The following is a 13428-nucleotide window of genomic DNA, read 5'->3' on the forward strand; positions in this document are numbered from 1 at the left end:
GGAAGGTGGCTCAACCATGGCTTACAAGGAAGAGGCATATAAATTGGCCAAAAGAAGCAGCAAACCTGAGCACTGGGAGAAATTTAGAATTCAGCAGAGGAGGACAAAGGGTTTAATTAGGAGGGGGAAAATAGAATATGAGAGTAAGCTTGCAGGGAACATAAAAACTGACTGCAAAAGCTTCTACAGATACATGAAGAGAAATCGATTAGTGAAGACAAATGTAGTTCTCTTACAGTCAGAATCAGGTGAATTTATAATAGGGAACAAAGAAATGGCAGACCAAATGAACAAATACTTTGGTTCTGTCTTCACTAAAGAAGACACAAATAACCTTCCGGAAATACTAGGGGTCCGAGAGTCTAGCGAGAAGGAGGAACAAAAGGAAATCCTTATTAGTCAGCAAATTGTGTCAGGAAAATTGATGGGATTGAAGGCTGATAAATTCCCAGAGCCTGATAGTCTGCATCCCAGAGTACTTAAGGAAGTGGCCCTAGAAATAGTGGATGCATTGATGGTCATTTTCCAACATGCTATAGACACTGGGTCAGTTCCTTTGGACTGGAGGGTAGCTAATGTAACACCACTTTTAAAAAGGAGGGACAGAGAAAACGGGTAATTATAGACCGGTTAGCCTGACATCAGTAGTGGGGAAATGTTGGAATCAATTATTAAAGATGTAATAGCAGCGCATTTGGAAAGCAGTGACAGGATCGGTCCAAGTCAGCATGGATTTATGAAAGGGAAATCATGCTTGACAAATCTTCTAGAATTTGTTGAGAATGTAACTAGTAGAGTGGACAAAGGGGAGCCAGTGGATGTGGTGTATTTCAACTTTCAAAAGGCTTTTGAAAAGGTCCCACACAAGAGATTAGTGTGCAAAATTAAAGCACATGGTATTGGGGGTAATGTATTGACGTGGATAGAGAACTGGTTGGCAGACAGGAAGCAAAGGGTAGGAATAAACGGGTCCTCTTCAGAATGGCAGGCAGTGACTAGTGGAGTACCGCAAGGTTCATTGTTGGGACCCGAGCTCTTTTCCAATATACATTAATAATTTAGACAAATGAATTGAATGTAATATCTCTAAGTTTGCAGGTGACACTAAACTGGGTGGCAGTGTGAACTGTGAGGAGGATGCTAAGAGGCTGCAGGGTGACATGGACAGGTTAGGTGAGTGAGCAAATACATGGCAGATGCAGTATAATGTGGATAAATGTGAGGTTATCCACTTTGGTGATAAAAACAGGAAGGTAGATTATTATCTGGTGATAGATTAATAAAAGGGGAGGTGCAACGCGATCTGGGTGTCATGGTACATCAGTCATTGAAAGTTGGCATACAGGTACAGGAGGCGATGAAGAAGGCAAATGGCATGTTGGCCTTAATAGCATGAGAATTTAAGTATGGGAACAGGGAGGTCTTACCACAGTTGTACAGGGCCTTGGTGAGGCCACACCTTGAATATTGTGTGCAATTTTAGTCTCCTAATCTGAGGAAGGACATTCTTGCTATTGAGGGAGTGCAGCGGAGGTTCACCAGACTGATTCACGGGATAACAGGATTGACATATGAAGAAAGATTGGATCGACTAGGCTTATATTCAATGGAATTTAGAAAAATGAGAGGGGATCTCATAGAAACATATAACATTCTGATGGGATTGGACAGGTTAGTTGCAGGAAGAATGTTCCCGATGTTGGGGAAGTCCATAACCAGAGGTCACAGTCTAAGGATAAGGGGTAAGCCATTTAGGACCGAGATGAGGAAAAACTTCTTCACTCAGAGAATTGTGAACCTGTGGAATTCTCTACTTCAGAAAGTTGTTGAGGCCAGTTCGTTAGATATATTCAAAAGGGAGTTAGATGTGACCCTTACAGCTAAAGGGATCAATGGGTATGGAGAGAAAGCAGGAATGGGGTACTGAAGTTGCATGATCAGCCATGATCATATTGAATGGTGGTGCAGGCTCGAAGGGCCGAATGGCTTACTCCTGCACCTATTTTCTATGTTTCGATGTTTCTATGTTTTAGCCATTTAAGCAAGATTAGCCAGCTAAAACTTGCTCCAAACTAACTTAGGCCAGCGTAAGTGTACGTTCTGAAAAACCCTGCGGTGAATTAAGAAATCAGTGTAGGCAGCCAGACATAGGCGGCGGGGGGAAGGGGACATTGCATAGCACTAAACATCTTCACAACAACATTAAAGAAGCATAAATACATTTAAAGCACCAAGCACTAAACGAAGCAGTACATTTGCACCAAGCACTGAACAAAGCACAAAAAGTAATAAGCAATTAATTAACAGTTAAAAAATAGAAGGATCCATGCACCTAAAGCACCCAGACCAAAGTAATAAGGAATAAATCATTCAATAAATAAAAAATAAAAAATAGAAGTCCTACCTTAGGGAACGCTGCTGGCCGCTGATGAGGGAGCCCATTCAGCCAAGGATGCATGCAATAAAGGTACAGCAATTATCATGGGTGACTTTAATCTACATATTGATTGGGCTAACCAAACTGGTAGCAATGTGGTGGAGGAGGATTTCCTGGAGTGTATTAACAATGGTTTTCTAGACCAATATGTCAAGGAACCAACGAGGGAGCTGACCATCCTAGACTGGGTGATGTGTAATGAGAAAGGACTAATTAGCAATCTTGTTGTGCGAGGCCCCTTGGGGAAGAGTGACCATAACATGGTAGAATTCTTTATTAAGATGGAGAGTGACACAGTTAATTCAGAGACGAGGGTCCTGAACTTAAGGAAAGGTAACTTCGATGGTTTGAGGCGTGAATTGGCTAGAATAGACTGGCAAATGATACTAAAAGGGTTGACGGTGTATAGGCAATGGCAAACATTTAAAGATCACATGGATGAACTTCAGCAATTGTACATCCCTGTCTGGAGTAAAAATAAAACGGGGAAGGTGGCTCAACTATGGCTAACAAGGGAAATTAAGGATAGTGTTAAATCCAAGGAAGAGGCATATAAATTGGTCAGAAAAAGCAGCAAACCTGAGGACTGGGAGAAATTTAGAATTCAGCAGAGGAGGACAAAGGGTTTAATTAAGAGGGGGAAAATAGAGTACGAGAAGAAGTTTGTTGGAAACATAAAAACTGATTGCAAAAGCTTCTATAGATGTGTGTAGAGAAAAAGATTAGTAAAGACAAACGTAGATCCCTTGCAGTCGGCTTCAGGTGCATTTATGATGGGGAACAGGTGCATTTATGATAGAAATGGCAGACCAATTGAACAAATACTTTAGTTCTGTCTTAACGAAGGAAGACACAAATAACCTTCCAGTATACTAGGGGACTGAGGGTCCAGAGAGAAGGAGGAACTGAAGGATTTCCTGATTAGACGGGAAATTGTGTTCGGGAAATTGATGGGATTGAAGGCCGATAAATCCCCGGGGCCTAATAGTCTGCATCCCAGAGTACTTAAGGAAGCCCTAGAAATAGTGGATGCTTTGGTGATCATTTTCCAACAGTCTATCGACTCTGGATCATTTCCTATGGGCTGGAGGTTAGCTAATGTAACACCACTTTTTAAAAAGGGGGGGAGAGAGAAAACGGGTAATTATAGACCAGTTAGCCTGACATCAGTAGTGGGGAATGTGTTGGAATCAATTATTAAGGATGAAATAGTAGCGCATTTGGAAAGCAGTGACAGGATTGGTCCAAGTCAGCATGGATTTATGAAGGAAAAATCATGCTTGACAAATCTTCTGGAATATTTTGATGATGTAACTAGTAGAGTGGACAAGGGAGAACCAGTGGATGTGGTATATTTGGACTTTCAAAAGGCTTTTGACAAGGTCCCACACAAGAGATTGGTGTGCAAAATCAAAGCACATGGTATTGGGGGTAATATACTGATGTGAATAGAGAACTGGTTGGCAGACAGGAAGCAGAGAATTGGGATAAATGGGTCCTTTTCAGAATGGCAGGCAGTGACTAGTGGAGTGCCGCAAGGCTCAGTGCTGGGATCCCAGCTCTTTACAATATACATCAATGATTTAGATGAAGGAGTTGAGTATAATATCTCCAAGTTTGCAGATGACACTAAACTGGGTGGCAGTGTGAGCTGTGAGGGGGACGCTTAGAGGCTGCAGGGTGACTTGGACAGGTTAGGTAGGTGGGCAAATACATGGCAGATGCAGTATACGTGGATAAATATGAGGTTATCCACTTTGGGGGCAAAAACGCGAAGACAGAATATTATCTGAATGGCGGCAGATAAGGTAAAGGGGAGGTGCAACGAGACCTGGGTGTCATGGTTCATCAGTCATTGAAAGTTGGCATACAGGTACAGCAGGCTATGAAAAAGGCAAATGGTATGTTGGCCTTCAAAGCGAGGGGATTTGCGTATAGGAACAGGGAGGTCTTACTGCAATTGTGCAGGGCCTTGGTGAGGCCTCACTTGGAAAATTGTGTTCAGTTTTGGTCTCCTAATCTGAGGAAGGACGTTCTTGTTATTGAGGGAGTGCAGCGAAGGTTCACCAGACTGATTCCCGGGATGTCTGGAGTGACATATGAGGAGAGACTGAATCAACTGGGCCTTTATACATTGGAGTTTAGAAGGATGAGAGGGGATCTCATAGAAACATATAAGATTCTGACGGGACAGGAAAGGTTAGATGCGTGTAGAATGTTGCTGATGTTGGGGAAGTCCAGAACCAGGGGTCACAGTACTAGGATAAGGGGTGGGCCATTTAGGACTGAGATGAGGGTAAACTTCTTCACTCAGAGAGTTGTTAAGCTGTGGAATTCCCTGCCGCAGAGAGTTGTTGATGCCGGTTCATTGGATATATTCAAGAGGGAATTAGATATGGCCCTTACAGCTGAGGGGATCAAGCGGTATGGAGTGAAAGCAGGAAAGGGGTACTGAGGGAATAATCAGCCATGATCTTTTTGAATGATAGTGCAGGCTCAAAGGGCAGAATGGCCTACTCCTGCACCTGTTTTCTATGTTTCTATGTTTCCCACACAGCCTGCAGAGATTGGGATTGGCTCCTTCCCCAATCCACTGGCCACACTACACCACCACCGAGGAGAGGCTGGGGAGCGGCCAGAATCGAGAGGAAGATTTTCGGCATGCTTGGAGGCAGCCAAAAACAGCGAACCTCAGGTGAGTGTACCAGAAAAAGGGGTTGGGGAAATTTGGGCCCTTAGATTCTACTCTATCAAGGTAATGAAAGAATGAAAGACTTGGATTTAGACAGCGCCTTTCACGACCAACGGACATCTCAAAGAACTTTCCAGCTAATGAAATACTTTTGAAGTGTAGTCACTGTTGTAATATGGGAAACGCAGCAACCAATTTGCTCACAGCAAGCTCCCTCAAACAGTAATGTGATAATCTGTTTTTGTTATATTGATTGAGGGATAACTATTGGCCATGACACCAGGGTTAACTCACTCCCCTGCTGTTCTTCAAAATAGTGCCATGGGATCTTTTCCATCCATTTGAGAAAGCAGACAGGGCTTTGGTTTAATGTCTCATCTGAAAGACTGCAACTCCAACAGTGCAGCACTCCCTCAGCACTGAACTGGAGTGTCAGCCGAGATTTTTGTGCTCAAGTCCCTGAAATAGGACTTAAACCCACAACCTTCTGACTAAGAAACAAGAGCACTACCCACTGAGCTATACCTGACACAGCTGAGATGTAAGCAAAGGGTCAGAGAGAGCATGTAACTTATAGTGGCTGCTATGTTGATGTTGTTAGACTTCTTTGTGAACTGCAGAAGGGACCTGTGACTGACGGAGTTAGCACTCACTGCCACAGCCACATCCCTCCACAAAGTGCCTTCCACATTCTTGAACGATCTCTGGTGCCAATCCCAAAAAGCCCATTTCTCTTGTTCAATATCTCCATTATGAGAACACGTAGAACTGACTCTCTGAAGTTTGCTGCTTAATACTTCGATCTGGATGCCATCCTTATTGTCCAGGTTGCCTGCCTCCTCCACAGCTGCATTTGCCCCTTTAAAGCAATAGCAGAATTTATATCCTGCTGCCGTACCAGATCTCTGCATTCAGACATTTTACGAATTCCACACCCCCATTTCTCCCCCAACTCCCTCACTCCTTTCTACTCTCCACACTTCCCCCTCCAGGTATTTTCTGACCTGGCCTTCAAAGATTATTTCCTGCCACTGGGTAGTTTTCTGTTCCCAATCCTCCTCCTTTCTAGAGCCCTCTGGATGTCTAGGGACTTACAGGGGAGGATTAAGAAAAAAAGGGACACATATCAACGGCTAAATACTTTAGAATCTTTAGAGGAATATAGAAAGTTAAGAGAATGAAAAAGGATGTTAGGAATGCTGAGAGAGAGCACGAGAAATTAAGGAAAACCCTAAGATGATCTATAAATATATTAAGAGTAAGAGGGTAACTCAGGAAAGGGTAGGGCCTATTAGAGACCATGAGGGTAATCTTTATGTGGAGGCGGAAGATGTTCTGTTTTCACAAAGGAAAGGGGCAATGCAGATACTGCTATCGAGGAGGAGTGTGATATTCTGGATGAAATAAATAAAGTGAGAGAGGAAGTATTAACGGGTCTAGCAGCTTTGAAAGTAGATAAGTCCCCAGGCTCGGATGAAATGCATCCCAGGCTGTTGAGTGAAGTAAAAGAGGAAATAACAGAGACCTTGACCATCATTTTCCAGTCTGCTTTGAATCTGGACATGGTGCTGGAGGACTGGAGGACTGCTAATGTAGTACCCTTGTTTAAGAAGGGAGAAAGGGATAGGCCGAGTATTTATAGCCCTGACAGCCTAACCTCAGTGGTGGGAACATTTTTGGAAAAATTCCTGAAAGACAGGATAAATCTGCATTTGGATAGGCAAGGATTAATTAGGGAAAGTCAGCGTGGATTTGTGAAGGGAAGATTGTGTTTGACTAACCTGATTGAATTTTTTGAGGAGGTAACCAAGAGTATCGATGAGGGTAGTGCATATGATGTAGTATATTTGGATTTTAGCAAGGCTTTTGATAAGGTTCCGCATGGTAGACTGGTTGTTATATATGTATACTTGTATTTACTCTGTACGGCCACCAGAGGGCTCATCCCCTGGAGTCCCAAGGGATCCCATAATCCCTTGGGAGCACAGGTATTTAAGGAGGCTTCACAGGCTGGAGAGGCACTCTGGAGACCTGCAATAAAAGACTAAGGTCTCATTTTACTGTGAGCTCACATGTTCAGTCTGACTCTTTCTCCATATAAAACAACTGGCGATGAGATACAGATAGCGAACCCAAAGATGCAGAGAACAGTGGGCATCCTGGAGAAATTCTCAGAGGGAGATGCAGAGAACAGTGGGCATCCTGGAGAAATCCTCGGAGGGAGATGATTGGGAAACTTTTGTGGAGTGATTCGACCAATACTTCATGGCCAACGAGCTAGATGGGGAAGAGAGCGCTGCCAAACGAAGGGCATTCCTCCTCACCGTCTGTGCGGCACCAACATATGGCCTCATGAAGAATCTGCTCACTCCAACAAAACCCACGGAGAAATCGTACGATGATTTGTGCACACTGGTCCGAGAGCATTTGAACCCGAAGGAAAGTGTTCTGATGGCGAGGTACCGGTTCTACACCTACAAAGGGTTTGAAGGCCAGGAAGTGGCGAGTTAAGTCGCCGAGCTAAGACGCCTTGCAGGACATTGCGAATTTGAACGACATTTGGAGCACATGCTCAGAGACTTTTTCGTACTTGGCATTGGCCACGAAACCATACTTCGCAAACTTTTGACTGTAGAGACCACAAACTTGAGTAAGGCCATAGCGATAACCCAGGTGTTCATTGCCACCAGTGACAGTACAAAGTAAATCTCTCAGCGACAAGTACTGTGAACAAAGTCATGTTGTTTTCGAATCGTAACGTACAGGGCATGTCACACATACTTGCAGCTACACGTCCGCAGATGTCTCAGAGTCTCAGAGTCCACCATCAAGGGTGATGAATGCAAGACCATTAAAACCTTGTTGGTGCTGCGGGGGTGATTATCGTTTCCATTTATGCCGATTCAAGGAGTACATTTTCAAGGGCTGTGGAACAATGGGATACCTCCAACGAGTGTGCAGGCAAGCTGCAAAGCCTGTTAAACCTGCAAACCACCATGTTGCAGAAGAGGACAGATCCACGGAGGATCACGACGAACCAGAGTCTCAGACCGAGGAGGCAGAAGTACATGGGGTGCACACATTCACGATGAATTTTCCCCCGATAATGCTGAATGTTGAACTAAATGGACTCCCGGTGTCAATGGCCAGTCGTAACTCCAGTTTGCACGAAACTAAGAACTTACATGAAAGAACTGATTCCTGTAATCGGCAGTGCTACCGTAAAGGTCTCCTACGATGGAGCGGTGCAGAAGCTATCACTTTGCGTGGCACCGGGCAATGGTCCCACGATGCTTGGCAGGAGCTGGCTGGGAAAGATATGCTGGAACTGGGACGATGTCCAAGCACTATCGCCTGCTGACAACACTTCGTGTGCCCAGGTCTTAAACAAATTTCCTTCACTTTTCGAACCAGGCATCGGGAAATTCCAAGGAGCAAAAGTGCAGATCCACCTAATTCCGGGGGCGCGACCCATCCATCACAAGGCGAGAGCAGTATTGTACATGATGAGAGAAAGGGTACAGGCCGAACTAGACCAGCTGCAAAGAAAGGGCATCATTTCCCCGATTGAGTTCAACGAGTGGGCCAGTCCTATCATCCCAGTCCTTAAGGGAGACGGCACCATCAGAATCTGTGGCAATTACAAAGTAACTATCAATCGTTTCTCCCTGCAGCACCAATACCCACTACCAAAGGCCGATGACCTCTTTGCAACGCTGGCAGGAGGAAAGACATTCACAAAGCTGGATCTTATTTCAGCCTACATGACGCAGGAACTGGAGGAATCATCGAAGGCCCTCACCTGCATCAAAACACACAAAGGTCTTTTTGTCTATAAAAGATGCCCGTTTGGAATCCGATCGCAGTGGCGATACTCTAGAGAAACTTGGAAAGCTTACTGAAGTCAGTCCCGCACACCGTGGTCTTCCAGGACGACATCTTGTTCACAGGTCGGAACACAGTCGAGCATCTGCAGAACCTGGAGGAGGTTCTTAGTCGACTCAACTGCGTGGGGCTCAGGTTAAAATGCTTGAAGTTCATTTTCCTCGTGCCTGAAGTGGAGTTCTTGGGAAAGAGGATTGCGTCGGATGGCATCAGGCCCACCAACGTGAAGACGGAGGCAATCAATAACACACCAAAGCCACAGAACGTGACGGAGCTGTGGTCGTTTCTGGGACTCCTCAACAACTTTGGTAACTTCTTACCGGGTCTCAGCACACTGTTAGAACCACTGCATGTCTTACTACGAAAAGGGGATGAATGGGTTTGGGGCAAAAGCCAAGAAAATGCCTTTGTAAAAGCGAGAAAATTGTTATGCTCAAACAAATTGCTTGTGTTGTATGATCCATGTAAGCGTTTGGTACTAGCATGTGATGCGTCGTTATATAGCGTCGGGTGTGTATTGCAACAAGCTAATGATTTTGGGAAACTGCAACTGGTTGCTTATGCATCCAGGAGTCTGTCTAAGGCTGAGAGAGCCTACAGCATGATTGAGAAAGAAACGTTAGCGTGTGTCTATGGGGTAAAGAAAATGCATCAATACCTGTTTGGGCTAAAATTCGAATTGGAAACTGACCATAAGACACTTATATTCCTATTCTCCGAGAATAAAGGGATAAATACCAACGCATCGGACCGCATCCAGAGATGGGCGCTCACGTTGTCCACATACAACTACGCCATCCGCCACAGGCCAGGCACAGAAAACTGCACCGATGTTCTCAGTAGGCTGCCATTGCCCACCACGGGGGTGGAAATGGCACAGCCCGCAGATCTAGTTATGGTTATGGAAGCATTTGAGAGTGAGCAATCACACGTCACTGCCCGGCAGATCAAAACCCCCTTATTATCTCTAGTCAAAAGCTGTGTGCTTCACGTGAGCTGGTCCAGTGTCCCAGTGGAAATGCAGGAAGAGATAAAGCTGTTCCAGCGGCACAAAGCTGAAATGTCGATACAGGCAGACTGCCTTCTGTGGGGCAATCGAGTAGTGGTCTTCAAGTAGGGCAGAGACACCTTTCATCAATGACCTCCATAGTACCCACCCAAGCATCGTAATGATGAAAGCGATAGCCAGATCCCACGTGTGGTGGCCCGGTATCGATGCGGACTTAGAGTCCTGCGTTCACAGATGTAATACATGCTCGCAGTTAAGCAATGTACCCAGGAAGGCGCCGCTAAGTTTATGGTCTTGGCCCTCCAAACCGTGGGCTAGGGTACACGTCGACTATGCAGGCCCGTTCTTGGGTAAAATGTTCCTTGTGGTTGTAGACGCGTACTCCAAGTGGATTGAATGTGAGATAATGTCGGCTAGCACGTCCATTGCCACTACTGAAAGCCTGCGGGCCATGTTTGCCACACATGGCTTACCCGATGTCCTGGTGAGCGACAACGGGCCATGTTTTACCAGTGCTGAGCTCAAAGAATTCATGACCCGTAACGGGATCAAACATGTCACATCTGCCCCGTTTAAATCAGCGTCCAATAGTCAGGCAGAGAGAGCAGTGCAAACCATCAAGCAAGGCTTGAAGAGGGTAACTGAAGGCTCACTGCAGACTCGCCTATCACGAGTCCTGCTTAGCTACTGCACGAGACCACACTCACTCACTGGGATCCCACCTGCTGAACTGCTCATGAAAAGAGCACTTAAGACAAGGCTCTCATCAGTTCACCCTGATCTACATGAACAGGTAGAGAGCAGGCGACTTCAACAAAGATAGCGCAAATGTGTCACGTGAGATTGAAATCAATGATCCTGTATTTGTATTAAATTATGGACAAGGTCCCAAGTGGCTTCCCGGCACTGCCGTGGCCAAAGAGGGGAGCAAGGTGTTTTGGATCAAACTTTCAAATGGACTCATTCACCGGAAACACTTGGACCAAATCAAACTCAGATTGACAGACTATCCTGAGCAACCCACCTTGGACCCTACCTTTTTTGATCCCCCCAACACACACACCAGTGGCAACGGCACCACGGTTGACGACGAAGCAGAACCCATCATCTACAGCAGCCCAGCAGGGCCCAACACACCAGGCAGCCCAGCAAGGCCAGCTGCACAGCAACCCAGCGAGGGCCCAACAAATGATTCAACAACACCAGCTTTCACACAAAGACGATCAACCAAGGCAAGAACAGCCCCAGATCGACTCACATTGTAAATAGTTATACTATTGACTTTGGCGGGGGGGGGAGAGTGTTGTTATATATGTTTACTTGTATTTACTATGTACAGCCACCAGAGGGCTCATCCCCTGGAGTCCCAAGGGATCCCATAATCCCTTGGGAGTACAGTTATTTAAGGAGGCTTCACAGGCTGCGAAGGCACCTTGGAGACCTGCAATAAAAGACTAAGGTCACACTTTACTTTGAGCTCACAGTGTTCAGTCTGACTCTTTCTCCGTACACAACACTGGCCATGAAGGTTAAAGCCCATGGAATCCAGGGCAAAGTGGCAAGTTGGATCCAAAATTGGCTTGGAGGTAGGAAGCAAAGTGTAATGATTGATGGATGTTTTTGTGATTGGAAGGATGTTTCCAGTGGGGATCTGCAGGGCTCAGTACTGGGTCCTTTTCTTTTTGTGGTATATATCAACGATTTAGATTTGAACATAGGGAGTATGATTAAGAAGTTTGCAGACGACAATAAAATTGGCTGTTAGGTTGATAATGAAGAAGAAAGTCATGGGCTGCAGGAGGATATCAATCTACTGGTCAGGTGGGCAGAGCAGTGGCAAATGGAATTTAATCCGAGAAGTGTGAGGTAATGCACTTTGGGAGGGCTAATAAGGAAAGGGTATAAACATTAAGCGATAGGCCTCTTAATAGTGTAGATGAACAAAGGGACCTTGGAGTGCTTGTCCACAGAACTCTTTTGGGAGGAAACTGAAACATTAATCCTTAAATCGTGTCCCCCCAATCTGGGGGGCACACCAAACATTTACAAGGCCCTTTTTTGTGTTTATTTTTGGGTTTATTTTGTGTTTTTGTTTTTTTTGGGCACTAAAATCATATATATATTTTTTTTCCTCCAAGTGCCCCCTACAAAAGGGGAGGGGGACACTAAAAACACTGGCAATTAAAACAAATTAAACTTTAAAACATAAAATCAAATTAAAATTTGGTTGCCGGGCGTGATGATGCACTCCAGTCCCTCCGGTGCCCACCTCTCCCGGAAGGCCGCGATCGTACCGGTGGACACCGCGTGCTCCATCTCCAAGGACACCCTGGCGCGGATGTACGCGCGGAAGAGAGGCAGGCAGTCAGGTTGAAAGACCCCCTCGACCGCCCGCTGCCTGGACCGGCCAATGGCACCCTTGGCCGTGCCCAGGAGCAGTCCTACGAGGAGGCCCTCGGACCAACCCGCTCCCCTCTGCACAGGGTGCCCAAAGATCAGGAGTGCGGGACTGAAGTGCAGCCAGAATTTCAGGAGCAGCCCCTTTAAATAATAAAACAGGGACTGCAACCTCGTGCGTTCAATAAAAACATGGAACACGGACTCTTCCAGACCGCAGAAATTGCAGGCGGCCTGGGAGCCCGTGAACCGGCTTAAAAATTTATTGCACGGCACTGCTCCGTGCACCACCCTCCAGGCCAAGTCCCCGATAAATACTGGGAGGACTCCCGCGTAGAGTGCCCTCCATCGGGGACCCCCGCCTCCTCCAGATGGCAAGATGGTACGCCATGGCATGTCCGGACGGCAGGCGACGATGGCAAAGTTGAGAGTGTGCAGGAGCAGCCCATAGAGGAAACCCCTCCGCGCGGAACTGAAAGGCACGGAGGGGATTTCCTCGAGGCGGCTCAAGTTGTGAGGCACCGGCTCTCGAGGGAGGTTCCGGGGTTTGGCGCCGATGAGGAATTCCGTCCGGACGGGGGTCAGTTCGGACAGGATTTCCCCACGTGCTTGAGCCCCCTCGATGCACCTAACGGAGTCGGGGCCCAGAGCTGTTTTTAGCGACTCAATGGCATCGGCCGCGCGGCGGACGTCGGCCAAATTTAGGCGCCGCGCCAGCGTGTCTGGCGCCATCCAGCCCATTCCTCCACCATCGAGCAGGTCCCTGACCCTGGTCACCTCACCAGCCACAGCCCTCTCGTCCGACTGCAACCTAAAACCTCGGTCGTGGAGGTACGGATTCCTGAGCGGCGGCTCCTGCAGGACGGCCGCCACTCCAGCCGGTGGAGAGCTGCGCTTGGTGGAGACTTTGTTCCAGACCCTGGTGAGTTCCTTGTAAAAGACAGGCAGCTCCTGGAAGGCGGTCCTGACGCCCCCCAAGCTCACAAACAGGAGCTGCGTGTCGTAGTT

Source organism: Pristiophorus japonicus, chromosome 1 (genome assembly GCF_044704955.1).
Source record: "Pristiophorus japonicus isolate sPriJap1 chromosome 1, sPriJap1.hap1, whole genome shotgun sequence".
Lineage (NCBI taxonomy): Eukaryota > Metazoa > Chordata > Chondrichthyes > Pristiophoridae > Pristiophorus > Pristiophorus japonicus.